Raw genomic sequence first — 12,952 nt, forward strand, 5'->3', positions numbered from 1 at the left:
TCATTAGGTAGTAACAGAGCACAAATTTCCTAATTAATTTTTACATTTCTTGCTCCTCTACTATTTACTATCACAGTCAATGATGTTTGAAGTACATTTTCAGCTTATATACTATTTGCAGTTAAACATAACTCTCTTGTTGTCTACTTTCACAACTATCTGGGGTTTGGGGAAATGAAAACCACTTCAGATAAGTTGAAAAATTATGAACTGCGAGATTTGTGCTGCGTTATTAACTGATAAAGCCATGCGGGAAGAAAAGAAAGACTGCCTACCAAAGATGTTTCAAAACAGAGGATGTGCTCATACTGCAAATTCATAAAGCCATACGTCTCAGCTTCGCCACGCCATCTTTGTTGGTTCTACTTAAAATCATGTCCCATAAGTTAAATTTAGAAACTGTAATATCTTATGTGCTAATTCTTGGAAATTAAGAAAACAATCCCCACTGAGAAGTAGTAAGGCTGAATATAAATGAGCATGTGCCCAAACAACATTAGTGAGTGGGAGCAATAGGAGGCTAGTGACTGTAACTCTCATTAAATGATGTGAGCCAGAGTTTTAATAAACGCAAGCATAGACGAGAATAGTGAGCGCGAGTCCCACGAAGGTAATGAACCCAAGCCCAAATGAGAGTAAGCTGTACTGATGTCAATGAGCTCAAGGCCCATTGATGATTGTCAAGCTCGAGTCCAGTAGAGGGGAAATATTTGGATATCTAAAATGCAAGAATACTCCTGATGTTTCATTATGTTACATTCACCCTTACGTATTTTAAATTATAAAATAATAGTATTCGAAACAGCATTTCTTCTTAGAATATTAGTATTTATGTATTGTTAAGTCACTTTACACTTAATAACTATCCCAATTGCGCCAATGAAAACAAATAAGAAATTTTGTACGTTTACTTTTCTTTCCTTTGCTTTTCTGTCATAGACCTATGTTAAACTAAAATCCAGAATTGTTTTCATGTTTACCTTAACAGCTACCTTTATTAGTTTAACTGTCTCAAAGTAATGCATCTTCATCATATTGCACAACTTAATGCCATGCCTAATCCTGTATGAATCCAAAATATAATTTCCAACCCTGGGATCATCCGAATTTAACAGTTCAACATTCTTTAACATTCTTTTTCTGGCATGAACTTATCTTACATAATACTGCAGTATTGTAATAATAACAACATGAATTTACGTGTTTATATTATCTTACCTTAGTTAATAAGACAAGTCAGAACTGCGTAATATTATTTATTATCCATACTATTATACAAAATGGTAGAAGTTGGTGACTCGTCATCACCCAAGCTACACTAGAATAGATATAATTGTGAATTCTAGAGAGAGTACTCCTTTGTCACAAAAGTATGGGATAAGGAAGAACTTTTAGAAATATGGGTTCTAAGGGGTAAAGAGAGTTTTAAAGTTTTCCCCAAGAAAAGTAGATATATATCTTATGAATTACTAGCGTTGGAGAGAAGGAACCCCACATATGAACTCTTCATCATAAATACAGGAACACTTGTTTTAGCGTTTTAAAAAATACCACTCAAAGGGGGAAAGGGGAAAAAGGGAAGGAAGACTTCCAAACTATGGGAACTCAATGCCCAAATTTGAAGTAGTACATTTATAACTGCTGTTTACAATACTAATAAAATCAAAGATAGAACCTATTCCTCGGACACTGAATCCTTATCAAATAGCCATTACTCACTATACCTTATTGTTTTTGTTCTATGGCGATAAATCTTGAAACCGGAAATTGTTATTTTGAACCACTACCAGATTCAATAGAGAGTTAAGGGAGAAGATGGAACTTATCATTGGGGAGCACTGAATTGGTTGCAAAAAAGTGTATCTCGATATCTCTTACAGCTTTTGTGCTGCGTAAATCAGTATTGAAGCAGAAAGTAGTAGAAATTAGAGCCACTTCCGGTTTAAGTAGAGTGTTGTCGGTTGTGATATAGTATGTTCTCTTGACTCCTTGAATCGTTTGCAGAAACACGCTTGCTGCTCTCTATTAACATTTTTGTTCTATGGTGATACATGTTGAAACCGAAAATGGCTAATCTATCTAAGTGGAAAATGGCCAAAGGTTTTTCTTGATGTTACAATGTTTGCATTGCCCAAGAAAAAGTAAGCAAAAAAGTGCAGCGATCACAGAGCCATTAATCTTATTTCCCACACTAGAAAGATCATTGCACGCATACTGAACAGGCTGCTGGAAAGTAAGATAGAAAAGATGTTAGAAGAAGATCAATTTGGATTCGGGCTAGGGAAAAGCACCAGAGATGCCATTGGGTTAATGAGAATTATACAGGGTGGCCCAAAAGTAGGTATACATCCATGCATTGATCAAGTATAACATTCTAACTTATAGGTTTATTTGCTTCCGCTATTCCGAGCTTAAAATATAAGTAAAATACATTAATAACAAATAATAAAGAAATTAAGTCTACCTGATGGATAACAATAAGAAATGATATGAAAAGCAATGAGTTGATCAGTACGGGACTGTATACCTACTTTTGGACCACCCTATATTAGAACGAATTCGCGATGTAAAGGAAGAGTTGTGTTTGTGTTTCACAGTCTGGCAAAAAGCTTTCTACAGGTCGATTGGACGAAATTTCTGAAAATACTTCAAGAATTCGGAGTCAACTGGAGAGATCGACGGCTGAAGTTGTGGATGAATGAAGGAGAAAACAGTAGTGTAGAGATTGGAAGAGGAGTCAGACAAGGATGCAGTATATAGCCATGATTACATTTAGAGTAAATGTTTAATAAAGGAAGCATTATTGGGAATTGGGAATTTTAAGATTGGAGACCAAATAATTAACAAAATTAGGTACGCAGATGATACGGTTGTTATAGCTAGAACAGAAGGACTGCAGGAGATGATTGATAGAATAGTTGACACTGCGAAACTACATGGAATGGAAATAAACATCGATAAATCGAAAGTTATGAGAATTTCTCGAAGAAATTAGCCTTTATGGGTCAGAGTAGAACAAAGAGAACTTGAAGAGGTCGACAATTTCAAGTATCTGGGAAATATTTTGAGAAGAGTCGCTTACTGCACCAAAGAGATCAGGTCAACAATTGCTATAGCAAAAGAAGCATTCAACAAGAAAATATCACTCTTAACTATTAGGCTGAATATTAAACTTAGGAAGAAGTTAGTCAAGTGCTATAGAGTAACTTGGGTAAAGATGTCCCATTTTTTCATTATTAACCATTTTCCAATCCTGCAATTTAGGTGAGGTGGTTGAATTTATGATCAATTAGAAGATAGATGTCTTGTTGTAATATCTCGAAAGACAATTTTATTTCAGTAAAATTAAGAACTTAAACAATTTTCAGGAACCTTCAAGTGGGGCATCTTCGACATACATGTGGGGGAAAGATGCCCCAGTTTCACAATTTTTCAAAGCGTGTTCATAAACATCATAGAAAGAGGCAATTATGCTTTTATACCACTGATATTATTAACTTTAATTTCTACTATCTATCTATTTAATTACACTGAACATCTTCAACAAAATGACAAATATTCTCCATGTATATTTTCTAAATCCGTTTGTAAACAATGGATAAAAATAAAAGAAAAAAAAAGAATTGTGAACCTTTCAATTTATCATTTATTCATTTTTTTTCAAACGTGGATTCTTGCGATTACAATTAATGCAGTGACGTGCAGTGAACCTACAGTTTAAATCTAAACCACCGTAATCGTTCAAATTTTTCAAATCGTTCACACCGGGAATCGAACCCGGGACTTCGTGCATCAAAGGGACACGTCCTAGCCACTAGACCAGAGGGGAGGATGGCTTTCTTTTAATATGTATAAACCTGCTCCCTGAAAAAGTAATGCCTCCCCTTATAACAACTTGCTAGCTACAACATCGGTACACCTATGATGATATCTGATTTATTAATGGAAATGCTCTACATTTTGCAATGAAGGAATATTTGATTCACCCAGAGATTTACCTTTTCAAAATAATTCAACCAGATAAAGGAAGTTGTGACTAATCAAGTGTGTCGCAGGACCCTTCCCCAAGGATATTTTTTAGTATTTTGAACAGCCCTTATACATATTCAGCTCGCAAAAATCGCTTAAAACTCAATCCATGCACATTCTTTTGATTGAGCTTGCTGGTCAACTAGTGTCACATACTGTGCATATATGTATGTGAAGTTATTCAGTCCAGTGTTGATCACATAAGGAGCGAAAAGAGAAAAAAAGTTTATAAATAGAATATTGCATCATTGAAGGCAGCAACCCAACCAGGAAACTAAACCACTACTCCAAATGCGAATTTCCCGTTTGCTTCTAAATGAACAATTACAGGTTATTACAGAACAATTAGTGTTTCATATTCAAACCAAACATTGTTCAAGACATAACGAACGTATAAATCCTTCCAACACGCCATAAACTGGTTGTCCCGAACAGAAATCTTAACCCTTTAATAAGTAGGGCATCTTTGCTTCGATTTCACTGGGACAACTTTCCCCAATTTTGAAGCAAAGACGCCCCAGTCGATCACGTGATATACTCATGGACACAGAAACACAACAAAGCATAATAGCGTTTATAAAAGACTGAAGTTCTTAACCAACTATGTTTTATTCATATACTTCTATTTAACTACCGTCAAGAGCATTACTACATTTCACCTCCTCTAAAATTATAGACACTAAAATAAGTCACTTAGCTTTGTGAACAGGCCTGAACAAAAGCAGCTTCTTTCTCCGATGTAACTTCCACATATATTTACTCAAGACTGTGTACCCGTTCACGCGCATGGCAAATTCTGTGACCACGAGGCACAGGCTTTGATCAATTCGAGTAGGTGCGTCTTCACTCAGTGGGGCATCTTTACTCAAGGTACTATATCTGAGGCATTGGACTGTTTGGTTGAGAGATTTGGATATTACGGAAGTTAGAGAAATATTTAGAGAGCTTCGAAATGTGGTGTTGAAGGAAGATGGAAAAGATAAAATGGAACGAGAGAACAACAAACGAAGATATTTTAAAACACACAGGAGAAAAGAGGGCACTTCCAGCCAGCATCCTTCGTAGAAAGGCCAATTGGATTGGACACAGTTTGAAAACAAATTGTCTTCATCCGCCATAGAAGGAAAGATGGAAGGAAAGCGAGGAATAGGAACAAGAAGAACACAACTGATCGATGATTTGAGAAACAAGAAAATATTGGGAGTTAAAAGAGGAAGGTGACGAAACATGGAAGAAACATTTCCAGCCTAAATTTAAAATTTTAAAAAAAGAAGAAAACTCATTTGTCCCAGGACATGCCGAAAGGCAGAATTCTTAATAATAATAATAATAATAATAATAATAATAATAATAATAATAATAATAATAATAATAATAATAATAATAATAATAATAACTTTATTTTCAGTGCTGTGAACAGCTCATTGGCAAAAATACAGCAATATGTTAAGACTATTATACAATCATTTAAAACACACCAGAAAATTTGTGATATAGAATGAATATTAGTAGGTTAAGACCCTTGTCAGAAGTTTAATATATTCACATTACATGATTAAAGCTGATTATAAAATAAGATTACAATAGATACAGTCAATATCATAAAATACTATTAACAGAACTATGGAAATTAAAGCTTCATTTAACTACCGTTTAAATAATGAGTCAACTTTGCTTAAAATTTCGTATCCTCTATGTAAAAGATCCTGGTTACCTATTGTCACATTTCCACATAAAATATTGATTCTTTGAATAAAATGTTATAACTAAAGATATTCTGAAGATATATAATAATAATAAAATCAAGACCCTTGTCATGAAGTTAAATCAGTTTAATCTTCGGAAAAAATATAATTAAATAAAATAATTGCTCTATTGTTTCTCCAAACATATGTTCATTTTAAACTGTTATAAGACATTGTCACTCTTCTCAATATTTCACGTTTTGAATTTAGTGCTACCAATGTTGACTGACTTCTTACACTATAACACGGCACTCTTATTCCTATATTTTCCAAGCAGTAATCGCTACTATATTTATTATCCAATACTATTTGAATAAAGTATTTATCCATAAAAATTTCTTCTTTCTGCTAGAGATTGAATCCCCAAAAAGTTAACCAATATTCATACTCGTGTGGATAATAGTCCTTTTTCATTTTATAACATAGTAGTCGTATAAAACATTTCTGTACTGCTTCAAGTTTGTTAATAAGTATATTAAACAAACTGTTCCAAACGACTGAACCAAATCCAAGTTTGGATCTAACAAGTGTCTTATATAAGTACACATAAGAACTACCATTTAAAAAATCAGGCCATTGATTAAAGATAAAACCTATTATTTTTCTCGTTGATTGCATTAAACCATTTATGTGATCACTAAATGTCAATTGTCTGTCATAAATAATACCATGATCTTTAATTTGTACTACTTTGTTTATTCTTACTTCATGAATTTTATATTTACTGACAAAGTATTGAGTTTTATTAGTAAATGTCATATATCTAGTTTTTCCAGAGTTTGTTCATAAATTATTCTCGCACCAATGATTTACTGCATCTAAGTCTTTCTGCAGGAGATAATTATCATACTCATTATTAACTATTGTAAAGAGCTTTATGTCATCTGCGTATAATAGTATTTTTGAGTACCTTACTTTTCCGGGTAGGTCATTGATGAATAGAGAAAAAAGAAGCGGACCCAGGGAAGACCCTTCAGGTATTCCCTTTCCTATTTGACCTTGACTAGATGTTACCTTGCCAATTTTTAGTTTAAGAGTTCTATTTGATAAGTAACTTTCAACCGTTTAATATAAGACAGTGATAGGCCAATGTTTGATAATTTATTCAGAAGTAATTTATGATCAATAGAGTCAAAGGCCTTTGACATATCAATATATATAACATCAACTTGTAAATTACTGTTTAGTGCAAAGTACGTAAAATCTGTAAAATGAATGAGATTCGTTGCAATCGATCTACTTTTATAAAAACCATGTTGCGTATCACTTAAAATATTCTTTACATTAAAATATAAATGTTGGTGTACGATTAATTCAAAAATCTTAGAGAATCACTTACCAAACTAATAGGCCTATAATTTTTAACATCATATCTATCGCCAGATCTGTATTTTGGCACAACATATATTTGCTTCCATTTTGAAGGAAATACTCCAGTCTTTAACGATGCGTTACATATAATAGCTAAATTTGACACTATTTCATTACTACAGGTTTTAATGACATAATATGGAATGTTATCAGGCCCAGGTGTAGAACTTCCCTTAATTTTACTGATTGTTTCAATTATTTCTTTTTGCGTGATAGATGGAGTACAAATGGGTACATAATTATCATTATATTCTGTCAGTTTCCAAACCTTACATTTTTTATTTTGGTTGGAATTAGAATTAAAAGAATTATGAAATACAACTTTAAAACATTCTGCTATGTCTAAAATTTCTGAGACTGATGTATTATTATATTTTATCTGTTTTGGTATTTGTTTGTTATGTGATTGTTTGAATGTTCTCCAGAAGTACAATCTGTCATTACAAATACTGTTCTCCAACGTTAAAAAGTAAAATTTTCTAGCCTCTAGATATTTCTTTTTGACCAATTTTCTTAAATCGGAGTACCTCTGATACCATATTTTATTATTTGATTGTTTGGCCTTTATAAAATATTTTGTTTTCTTATTTATTAATGATTTAAAGTCTCTATTCATCCACGGGTTCTTATATGTCATATTATTATTATACAGTTTCTTTGGTACATGGGAATCGAAAACTTCATATATTTTGTCATACAGATTTTCAGACATTTTATCTACATTGTTGGTAAAATCATTTATTTCATTTATTTTCTTTATTCCATAATAAACCTGCAAGAAATCAGCTTTTTTAAAGTCATAATTACTGGTCTGTTTTGTATTCTTTTTTGAGCTATTGTTTCTTATATTATTCCATGAATATACAAATGGTGGGTGGAAATAATAATAATAATAATAATAATAATAATAATAATAATAATAATAATAATAATAATAATAATAATAATAATAATAATAATAATAATAATAATAGTTCTGACTAGTAATAATATTTTGTGTTTAGAGAAACCAGTGTACGTGTGTTTTTCCTGGGTTCTTTAGCTTCCTTTTCCACCACGTCATTCATTCTCATCATCATCGTCTCGCTTAGCCTTGGAGTATAATGTTGATATGCTAAAGTAATAATTACAATAAGCTTAGCCAAGCCTCACTTACTAATATAGTGGCTTGGGTGTATGTGTTTGGTACATAGGATGCCGGGTTCAATTCCTGATGGGAGTTTTAACACAGGTTCCGCAAACCGTAGATCTGCATGTGCATTTCATGTAACTTTCGTATTAAAAAGGCAATCTGAGAACTAACCAACCAAAATAAGCAGTCAAAAGCATACATCGTTCACAACAGTAGACAGGTCATTAGTTTAAAGTACACCTTGGAAAAATAATTTAAGGGAGCAGTTAAACATCATCTCATTAACGAGAAATGTTTTGCTTAAATGTCGTGGCCAGCCATTTTGATTACTATTTTACCACCTTCTCACAAGTAATGTGATGTGATACCTATAATATCTAGACCTTGACCCGACTTCTTATCAAAATATGCATTTCATTCTAAATTCTTAAAGTTTATGAATGTTTGTACTTTTAAAAGAATTATCACGGAAACTGCATCAAACGTGGACATATTGACTGCTGGGGTTAGCGTTTAACTTCCTCTTTCAGTGCCGAGGTTGTATGAAACGGAAAGTAGGATCTACTGAACAAATACTATTCAATTAATTGTAATGAAGCAAATAAACGATAAAATAATAAATAAATTGTTGCTTAATGTGAAACTCAATCTAGTACTTAGGTTTGTATCCACGACACATATTCCTACCAGGAATCAAAAGTGGGTCTACACGAACAGAAAGTTCGCGTGTTAGTCACTGGTGTTCATGTGAACCTATTATCTGATATATAGAATATAAACAATATGTATTCTCAGAGAGAATCAAACCGTAATTTCCATGCTGTAGGTGATGAAACTTACCGTTAATAACAATAACTTATTAACTTCCCAATTAAATAGCTTCTTTCAGTCCTCTCTGGAATGTTTATTAGTAAGTAAATAACAATAACAATGGCAAATCACAGGTAGTCTATATTAGAGTAGTTGATTATAAATTTTCTTGTACTCAATTTCTGAAGTCCAAAACTCGTTTCGTTTAATATCAAGTTTTCGACACTTGAATTCAGTGATTTAGAAGTAGACAATGATTCGTTTGTTGAGAGTTTAGCGTCTCTTGCAGCAGCGAAACTTTGTGAAATATGGTCCTACAGGCTAACGTGGGATCCGAACCACAAGTGTTCCACTGAGAATCGAACCTTGGCCTCCCGCATACAATGCGCATATGCTGACCGTATAAGCAGGAGGGAGCTCCCTAGAAGTATATAATGTGAATGGAAATGTTTCCCCTCATTACTCTTTCAAACTTGTTGATTGATTGGTTGATTTGTATTTAACTCTAGCAGTGAATAGAGAGGCTATAGCCTATCGAATAAAACCTACAGTTTAAGGAAAAGCGTTTGACGCTCTGCCACTGTGAGCTGAGCTTTACCGAGACTATACGGTTACCGTACGAGTCTTTGTTGCTAGAAACTCGAGTTTTATTTATGCGGTTTGGATAACACGTAAACTGTAAATCCACGTCTCCTATACCTTTGCTTCTTGAAGAGTCACTAAATTCCAATACCACCACTGGCAATTGAACTCAGAACCACGTTAACCAAGGATATGCGCATTAGCCACTTTCTTTATTATTTTGGGGCCGCGGTGGCTCAGTGGTAGAGCGTTCACCTCTGGTGCTTGGGGTCCTGGGTTCAAACCCTGCTCCCGCCAAGTGAACTTTGTGGTGGACAAACACCGTGTGCGTGGGTTTTCTCGGGGTTCTCCCGTTTCCTCCCACTTTCTTCATTCCACCATTTCATTCATCTCTCATTATCACCGTCTCCTTTAGCCTAACCGGCATAACCGTGGGACGTAAAACTCAAAGATTTCATTTCATTTTTCTTTATTATTTTTATTTTGTAAAAACTGAAACATCCAAATGTACCCGCATTTTCATTTTTCTCGCTTTACTTTGAAACTTTTATACATGCTTTTATATTGCAAATGATGGGGACATTACACACAAATAACGAGGACAATAAAAAAATGCTCATGCTTTTTAGAACTTAAGATATACTCCACCTTGTAATCTGCAGCCGAGCGCTACAGGCCACCCATCTCGGATACCGGGCGACAATATTAACGAGCAGTTCTTTTTACATTTTCGGATTCGTTGCAACATTTGAACTTCCTTCAATTTAAAGTTTTCTGGCATTTTTAACAGATAATATTGTTTTCATCTGCAAATAATAATAATAATAATAATAATAATAATAATAATAATAATAATAATAATAATAATAATAATAATAATAATAATAATTATTATTATTATTATTATTATTATTATTATTATTATTATTATTATTATTATTATTATTATTATTATTATTATTATTATAATCATTAATAAATCAAATGGATCCTAAACCTTCTTTCCCATTATTAGTAAATCAACATAAAGCGCAACACTACGTTACTACTTCATGTCAAATTTTAGGTCAAAGTCTACATTTTCTTTACGAGTATTTAGCGCCAACGTTTCATTAGCAAGCGTAACTGACAAGTTTTGTAGGACTAAAATAACCTATAATACAGATACTAGGAATGCAATGGATATACCCGATTGCAATGAAATGAGCTGAGCGAGCTTAAACTACGTAATCAGGAAGCGTTTTTTGGTGATTATTCCTCGATGGTACATCGGATTTTTGATTTCGACCTATGTTGTCACTCAGCACGACATACTCTATCAGCGTGCTAAGTTTGGTTGAGATCGGCCAAACGGTCTAGGAGGAAGCGTTTTTCGGTGATTATTCCTCGATGGTACATCGGATTTTTGATTTCGACCTATGTTGTCACTCAGCACGACATACTCTATCAGCGTGCTAAGTTTGGTTGAGATCGGCCAAACGGTCTAGGAGGAGTTCGCGGACAACCAAACGGCTAACCCGAGTATAAGAGCTTCGTTTCGCTCAGCTCAATAATTTAGTGACAATTTATTTTCTTACATAATGAAACACTGAACAACTGTTCGGAATACTAAATAAATAGTTTCTTTGATTAGCATATTTCCATATTGCCTTGTTAACCCGAGACAGTCCAACTGGTGCCTCGGAGGACCCTGATCAACTTTTAATGTCATTATTTTTAATAGATATTTCGTCCCGTGTCCTGAATTCTAGAATTCTTCTATCTCTTTGAAATACACCCTCTCGCCTTGTTAAGACAGAGAGAAATAAATAAATTAAAAAAAAAAAAAAAACAGCAAGAGAAATATATGGGCTCATTTTTTTTGAGAGAGAGAAGTGATACCTTGAAAGAGATTTTTCTATACTGTTTCTACAATTGATAGACTTGAGCAAAATAGCGGCAAGGTTCTGGATATTTAAAATACCATCCCGATATTCACCTGTTGTGATTGGGAAAACCGGGATAAAGCCCTTTCGGGATAGTCGGTGGTTGAGATCTATCCCAGAATCCCAAGTCAACATTCAACCACTGAACCCAAGGCTGGTCTGTTGGTATTATTATTATTATTATTATTATTATTATTATTATTATTATTATTATTATTATTATTATTATTATTATTATTATTCTAGTCATATAAGGTTCAGTTTTCGATAAGATAAGGGAAAGGACGTGCAAAGGAGTCGTCCATTTTTATGGCAACATCCCGGTATTCACCGTACAATTTTCAGCAATAATACAAATACATTTGTATTTTTGTGATTACCTAGTGTCATATAATACGTACTTTTATAATCGACGTTGAAAAAGTAAAGAAATAAAGAAAACATTGAAATTTAAACTTCGTTCGTGCTCGGAAACTTAATTAAAATTATTGATTCAGTTGATTTCCAGTGAGAGACCACGACCCATCTTTTTCCCCCTTGCAGACGTCCATGTGTGTGGTTCGTGTTTGATAAAATTCGATATAAGATTGAATATTTGGTCGCTGTAAAATTGTTGAAAGGGCATTAACAGTTGTACGCGAGAGTTGTCGATGAAATCGTCAATTTACAGTGTTGCCAAAAAGCACAAGCGAGACTAACTTCTTCTTTTTGATTTTGACCTGGGAGGAAAACGTTGTTCTTGTTAGTGAGCAAACTAGGATATACATTAGACAACATATAGTTAGTCCTTTCTTATAGAAGAAAGGATCTTTAGAAAGGGAGGGAGGACGGAAATTTAGAAAACTGAAAATCGGTAGGTAGAATAAGAAAACAACTAGACGGTCTATGGTTAGATAGATAAAGCTAAAAGAAAAGTAAAGTGTTCAGTGCTTTCGAATCTCAGTTTGATCCATTCTAAAATCACATGTAGTCTAAATGCCAAGTTGATACGTACAGTCCATCTCATATAGGCCTCAATAACGAATAAATATCAAATAAAACCGATAACGAATAATTTTGTAGTTTAACCCTGCTACTACGCGCTGGAGTTTGTAGGACTCAGATCACATTTCAAATTTATACTGTGAATTATTTTTTCTCTTTTAGCCTAGCCAACATAATGGTGAGACGTAAAACTGTGAATTCATTTTACCAGACTGATAAAATTACTTGATGACTTGATGTAAATTTACTTCCAAGTTTTAGCTTCCGAAAACATTATTCATAAGTTCTGTATGTGCTAGATATTTTCAAATGCATGTTGTAATTTAGCGAGCAGCGTGCCTGCTTCTATATGTCTTGAGTAGTATATTTGAGTT

This window comes from Thermobia domestica, chromosome 11 (genome assembly GCF_964235325.1).
Source record: "Thermobia domestica chromosome 11, izTheDome1.hap1.1, whole genome shotgun sequence".
NCBI lineage: Eukaryota > Metazoa > Arthropoda > Insecta > Zygentoma > Lepismatidae > Thermobia > Thermobia domestica.